Below are 7,096 nucleotides of genomic sequence, written 5' to 3'. Positions count from 1 at the left end.
GTTGACAGGAATACTGGGCATATTGACAAAACATGTCCTGCCTCACCAGACACTTCCCACCGACAGGTTCATAGAGCATCTTGCAACAGAGGGTTACCAGTTGTGGTCCCAAAACCCCGGCGCGAGCTACCATTTTTGAGGCATGCCAGAACTCAAAAATTTTCCTCATTGGGTTTCAATTAGTTCCGCAAAATTGGGCTTCAGTTGGATCCAAAAAATGAGGTCTGTAGTAGGCCCGCACAAGGGGGAAAATCTGGGATGACATTGTTCCATATTGCAATGACAGTAAGACTTGCGATAAATAAACCAATATGGAAGTGAGCATATTATAGATATACAGTTCCTATGTCTTCTGCTTTAACAGGTACACTAACGTAGACCCCAAACATTGAATAGCCTATGCCCACTGAATAAAGAAATTAAATTATTTCGAACATGCTTTTATTGAACAAATTTCACACCAATACCAAACCAGTGAAACAGAACATTTATTCAAGTAAGACATTACAGCTATAAAGAAATCAAAGTTTAATTTCCCCTGCTTTTTTTTTTTTTTTATATTTTCTTCTAAACTCAATAATCAAATCAAATCTGGCAGAAAACAACTTACATAATTTAATAAATATAGACAGTTGCTTTGGCAACTGCATATATCACTTATGTGATATATGCAGTTGCCAAAGCAACTATGTTGCTTTTGCACTTGTCTTAAAACACATCTCAAAATAATTCCACACTGCAGACACGTCTCACTCACTTGGTGTTATTGTATTGGATACCAGGTGACTTTTCTTTACGGTACATTGCGTTATGTTGCTGCTACTTTATGACATGTTGTGAATGAGCTGCGGTAGCGGCTACAAACGCATGTCACCGTGGCATATCACGGGGATATTCATCCCATCCTATCCCATAATATACAACTCTATTCCCTTCTACTTTGTACCCCCGCTTTGTATTATCTTTTGAGTCTTATTTTATTTTTTATTGCTATTATTCTATTTACTAAATGCATTACGTTTTAGGAATCAGTTCGTTTCAGTTAGTTAGCTCGGTAGGAATTAGGTTAGCTATTATGTTCGGTTTAGAAACTACTGTGTATAATTTTTATACACAAATTGTTTTTTTGGGGTATTTAAGTTTCGACCCAAAGCAGACGCTAAATATCCATTGTGTAAAATATGTAGACGAGATGTTCCGAAGGAGATGGACAACACCACAAACTTTATCTATTTAGACCTACTTGTCAAATTTATTTAGTTTTTAATCTAAATTTAATTGAAGTGAACTAAGCAACTGCACTTGTAACTTATTGTTCCCAAATGGAAATTATTTAATTTCAAGTAGTAATATTTGTAATATTTATTTATTTATTTATTTTTAAAATAGTGTTAACTGACGGGACCTTTCTTAATTTTGAATATTCACAAAAAAATATATATAAATCTTCATGCCTTCATGATTTCATCCTCTTTATAGCCTGTCTATAAATTGTTTTAAAGCTCAATAAACACAAAAAAAATTTTGCCCGGAATCTCTCCCATTTGTCGGGGACATTGAAATCTCCCAGGACACGTTGACCGGCACCAATTGTTTTCTAGCGGAAACTCGCGTGTTAAAATTGCGATGACAATGGAAATACGATTCATCGGTCAGCACTAGTCTGTTTACAAAAGTATATAAAAGTGATACATTTTTGAATTTCAACTACATGAATTAAAATGCCGGTTGTGAAACTTTATTAGTTTTGATAATATAATTTGATTACGGATAAGATAATTCGATATTGGACGTTGATGTTTTGAACAAATAATTTGCAATTTGGTTGTAAAATTCGCATTCATGTTTTAATAATCGCAAGTGAATGTGTTTAGGATGAGCCTAATTCTGCAGTTGAGCTGGTCTGCTGTAGCCTCTAGACTGGTGCCATTGAACAATACTTTGTCAGCCAAGCAAACACATTGCAAACGTGTTCGTAAGGTTAACAGCTGCGCTGACAAAAAATGCCTGACTTTAGCCAACTCATTGCGAGTTGTGTTGAAGGTTGTGTTCTGGTGTTCACCAAAAGCTGAAATGCATTTATTTTGTATTCACAAATAAAGAAACAAACAGAAGTGGGGCTAAAACAACAAAAGTTTTCTGGCGTTCCTAGTAGGGATGGGAATTAGAACATATTTTGTCGTCGACGACTAACGACGAATTTCAGTTGCTTAGTCGACTAACCGTGACGTCATCAGTACATAAAGAATATAATTCCAACAGGTGCTATTTAAAATTATTTAATTTTTCCCAAAATAGGCCAAGTGCTAAATTGACCAAACAAAAATAAGTCTTACCAGAGAGGACAAAACTAAAATGGGGAAAATTGCAAATGACAACACAACGAGCGGTCGACTTATTTCCTCAAATTGGGTAAATAAAAGCAGCACTTCTCTCTGACTCGCCACCATCATTCTCACGCCACAAGCATGTTCTTCTGTGTGCTAGTTATGAGAATCTGGGGCGAGTTTCTCATGATGCGTGTGCTAAACTGCGGGTCAAGCTCTTTGTGAAACGTATGCTACACTTATTAATCATGAATAGTTTCTCAGAAGTCGACGTCACGAGTTGACTAATCAATCGGTCGATTATATGAGAAAGCTGGTTAAACAGACTGCTGGGCATCTGCATGCAAGGTATGAAGTTTTTCTTCAGCACATGACCCTGTGAGACCACTGTGACACAGCTAGGCTAATGTGTTGCTTGGGAGCTCAGAGATCATCAGAAAACTGATTAATTACTAACAGGCTTCAGACGCTGGCAGACGCTAGGCCTAATCTGGGCGCAAAAACACACTGATTTAGAGCTCACTGCTCATGCTGGCCCCTGGGAAAACTGAATAAGACACAGACAGACACACAATCTCAATCTCTCCACTGGGGCTGTAGATGTGGCTCTCTAATCCGCTAAGAGCCTCCTCCCTACTAAACTCGCTGCAATTTGAACGGTGTGTACGGAAAGTATGCCGCCAAGCATTGATCGGCCTGGACTCCCTTTATGAGGGTCGATGAAACCGCCACATTTACCAGCCGCTGTGCTGCAAGACTCTTTGGTGTTAAGTACCTAATGGGCCGCCATGGAAGCCATTTGAACCCAAATTAGATCTTATGTATTACACAAACAGAGGCACTGAGATCTCCTCGCCTTCACCTATCATGGTCTGCATGGATCAATAAAATATGAATCAATAGGGAGCGGCATTGGCTTAAGGGGAGCCCGATCCATTTCAGGGGAAAGTGAGCGGGCAAAATGTTGTCATGCAATTCGTGGAAAACATATTTGCAATACAGGCTCAGATATAATATTTTAGGTTCTGTTAAAAGTTTGAACGTGGTTTGTTGGAGCATCTCACAGCCTCCTGACACGGACCATCACCTCCGGATTATTATCTCAGAGGCTAGAATTCTGCAGTGTTTCAAAATCAGAAGGTCCTTGCTTTTCTCAGGGGAAAAGGGGAAGAGCTGTAGCCCAGATGAGTTGATGACCTAGATAAAAACCTTGTGTGCGACACAGTAACCGACCAATGATTTAGTCAGCACAACACTGGTCTAGCCTGTGGACACAGCAGATGCTGTTATACCCAAATAGTCTTTGTTAAATTGATATGAATTCAAGTGATCATATATGAAGGTGCTGCAGGTGGGCCGTGAGAGGTCATTTATAATAAATAAAAAGTTTTAAATCTGAAATTTTGTAATCTAGTTTGAAATTAAAATAAAATATTCATGATTAAATATTTACATTTAAAAAAGTAATCAGAACTAATAAAACAAAGCCATGGGATTTCAAGCACCTTTTATTCCTTATTTATCTGACCTATTTTGATCCGGATCGTATGTTTTATCCTGTCATTAAAGGTTTGGGTGGGCTGCAGAAGATTTTCAGACTTCATATTGAGCCTCGGCTTTCTTACGTTTGGGAATGGCTAGTTTAGATAAATCATGTTGAGATTAAATCCCACGAAAGAGTCATCATGTCAACTGGAGCCTCAATGATCAGAGGCTCCGTTATCTGAAGCTAACCAGGACGGCCGCAGGGTGTGCAGAGTCCAGCACCCAACCCCAGACTGGCAGGTCCATTACACTTAAAGAGCTGAATCAATCCGACCGCCACAGTGGGCTCTGGTTCCCACACTTTTCTCCCAACAACTTCGGCAGGGAAGTTTAAGCTTGTGTATAAATGTTTGAATAGTCTCCCTGCACATAAGCAGGGCTATGCGGGAGAGTCCCAATATGCTCCTGAAGACAAGCAGGGAAACCTTGAGAGTTTGGCGGGTTCAGACATGACTGAGCTCCACGGAGAGGCTCCTCTGATACGAAAACTCAGAGGGCTACCTGATCACTTACAGGAAGCCCCAGGTGCTGGAAAAATGAACATCTTGCTATCGAGCTGTTCTTCGCAGTTAGCAGACGGCAAGATGGACAGAGGGAATCACGGCACACATGTGGAGATCACGAAGCTTGTCATTTTAATAAGGCCCGGAATAGCAATGTAAAAGAGGCTGAAATATTCAGAGGATGGGGCTTTGATTTCAGCTCACACTAGGATGAGAAGGACAGCATATTTCCAGGCAACTGAAGGGGACCAAATAACCTTATCACAGTCTCATTAATATTTCTGACAGCTTCCCTATGTATCAAGTCACTCTGGTGCTTACAATAAATCAAGATGAATATCAAAGATTTTTGTTTCTGTAATCACTTATTTTTTCTACTCAAGTTATTTTTGGTTGCCTTTGGTGGTTGTTCAAAGTTGTGAATGCTCATGTCCATCGCCACTCATCCTGCAATAAGAAAAACAAGATGCGTAACCTTGAGAAAAACGAATATGAAGCGCCCACTGATAAATACAGCCAAACAGGTTGCCTGCAGCGTACAGAGAAAATTATTTTTGGTTTGATGAATACATGTTAAATAAGGGGAAATACATCAAAATATAAGAAAACTCACAAGGGCCAGTTAACTATTCATAAAAATCCTTTGACTGTTGGCGCATTTAAGTTATATTCAGATATGTTCCATTCAATCCATTACACAAATACACAACAACTTACTCTCTCTCTCTCTATGAAAAAATAGCTTTTAATGGGCGGCAACACTGGAAAATATAACAGTGGCGTAAAATTTATCAGCGCATGGTGCGTAAACAAACACATGTCTGCACCACTGTGAGATGTATCATTCAAAATCCGGTGGTGTGCACTGGCAAACAAAACATTAAGCTAGTGGTGGAATTTCAAATTAAAGTTAAACACTTAGTTTCCTGCTTGTTAATTTCTGGAGCTGTGGCACAGGCCTCGGGATGTGATGAACCTCTGTAGGCCTTCTGGGAAGCGGGAAGGCCTGATGCCCTTCTCTTACAGGGCACTGTGGTTTACTCTGGATTTGTGTAATTAATCGTGATTTAGAGGCTGGGTTTGGGGTGTGTGTGTATTGGTGGGGGCATTATATTCTCTGTGGAGGTGATGGAGGTGACGAGATGAGGCAGCTGCAGGGTAGGGCGCCGGTCTGGGTGCCGAGCGGAGAGAGCAGCTGTTACTGCCATGGATCACAGCACATCACCGCCCCCAAAGGACCCTTCTCCTCCGCTGCCTGGTACTGTACGGAGCTGCCTGAAGGTCTCTGTGCATCGGTACGCAGGCTGCACCGAAGCAAGCGGCAGCATTGGAGCACATCCAATTCACCCTCGTCTACAATGTGTGTGTGTGTGTATGGGGGTTGCTTCTGCAATTTCCCCATTATTAACAGATAACACCGCAGTGAGGTTATGATCGTCAAAGAGCTTCTGTGCGGCGATAACCCAGCACAGGTGCAATTACACGGTTCCACTTGGACCCCACCTACTCACAAAGGATGTATGCGTTTTTTTGACAGAGAGAGTGAGAGAGACAGAGAGAGAGAGAGAGAGAGAGAGAGAGAGAGAGAGAGTATCAAAACCCAATCTGTTCTGCATCGAGGTCTTTGTTCAGTGTTAATGTTGGTATTATGAGTCAATAATGTCACAGGACACTCTTCAGCAGACCCAGAAAAAAAAAAAAACAGCGAGGGAGACAAACATACAGGGCAGGAACAAGTGAGTGAGAAAGTGAGCGAAAGAGAGCTTGTAATGACAGAAGGGTCTGGGTGCCGTCCAAGCTCCAAAGCTCCCGCAATATGACAAAGCTTACACAGGAGAGCAATTCAAAGAAAAAAAAAAAAAAAAAAGTAATAAGAAGGTACATGCCCTTGCGGGAGATACACATGTTTGCCATTTGAAAGAGAAAAGTCAAGGTCAAAAACACAGCTATAAAACGATCCAATGGTTGAATAATGTGGGATATTTAATTTTTCTTGGTGTTCGACATCTCTTGAATAGTTCTGAAGGTATGCACAAAACTTGATAATCAAACTTTGATCATTCCGTTTGACATTTGGATTGCATTTGAAGAGTTTCTAAAATGGTGCTTTAACTTGTAAGCAAATAACTTACTGACAATATGCAAAGCACAAAACATCATTCAATCAGGGAAGCTAAGATGGTGGCAGTAACCTGGGATGTGCTTGGCATCCACTGCCACAGAATCCTGTCATGAGAACAAAGCATGCGCGTAGCACCGACAACATAATCTTTCACTGTCATAAAATATAGAAATCAAAAATAAATATGCACTGAGTATCGATATTGAGATTCATATTCGCATTGTGGCCCCACCATCTCTAAACCGTAAATAAATGTAGCAGTGTTGCAACTTGGCTTCATCCTCAAGCTATACAAGGACAATGTGCTATGGCAAGTGTCTGTAGGGTCAGCGACGATGAGAAGACGAAAGTGTGCTACACAATGTGTCGCTGAGGCTCCTGGAGAGAAAAAAACAAAACAAAACAAAAAAAACTGCTTTTGCGCAGGCGCTAAGAGTGAGGCATCTGAGAACCTTTGCAGTGTTTACCCGAGGATGAGTTGTAGCAGTTTGTGATTTTATTTTTATTACAGATTTTTTTTTTTTTTTTTTTTAATAAATCTGACCTGCCGATTCCAATTTCCGATCTGCTGAACGCCAATGACAATAAACCGTGTGATC

Source organism: Zeus faber (assembly GCF_960531495.2).
Source record: "Zeus faber genome assembly, chromosome: 2".
Taxonomy (NCBI): Eukaryota; Metazoa; Chordata; class Actinopteri; order Zeiformes; family Zeidae; genus Zeus; species Zeus faber.
The sequence above is the reverse complement of the archived record's forward strand: the minus strand, read 5'-3'. Positions refer to the sequence as shown.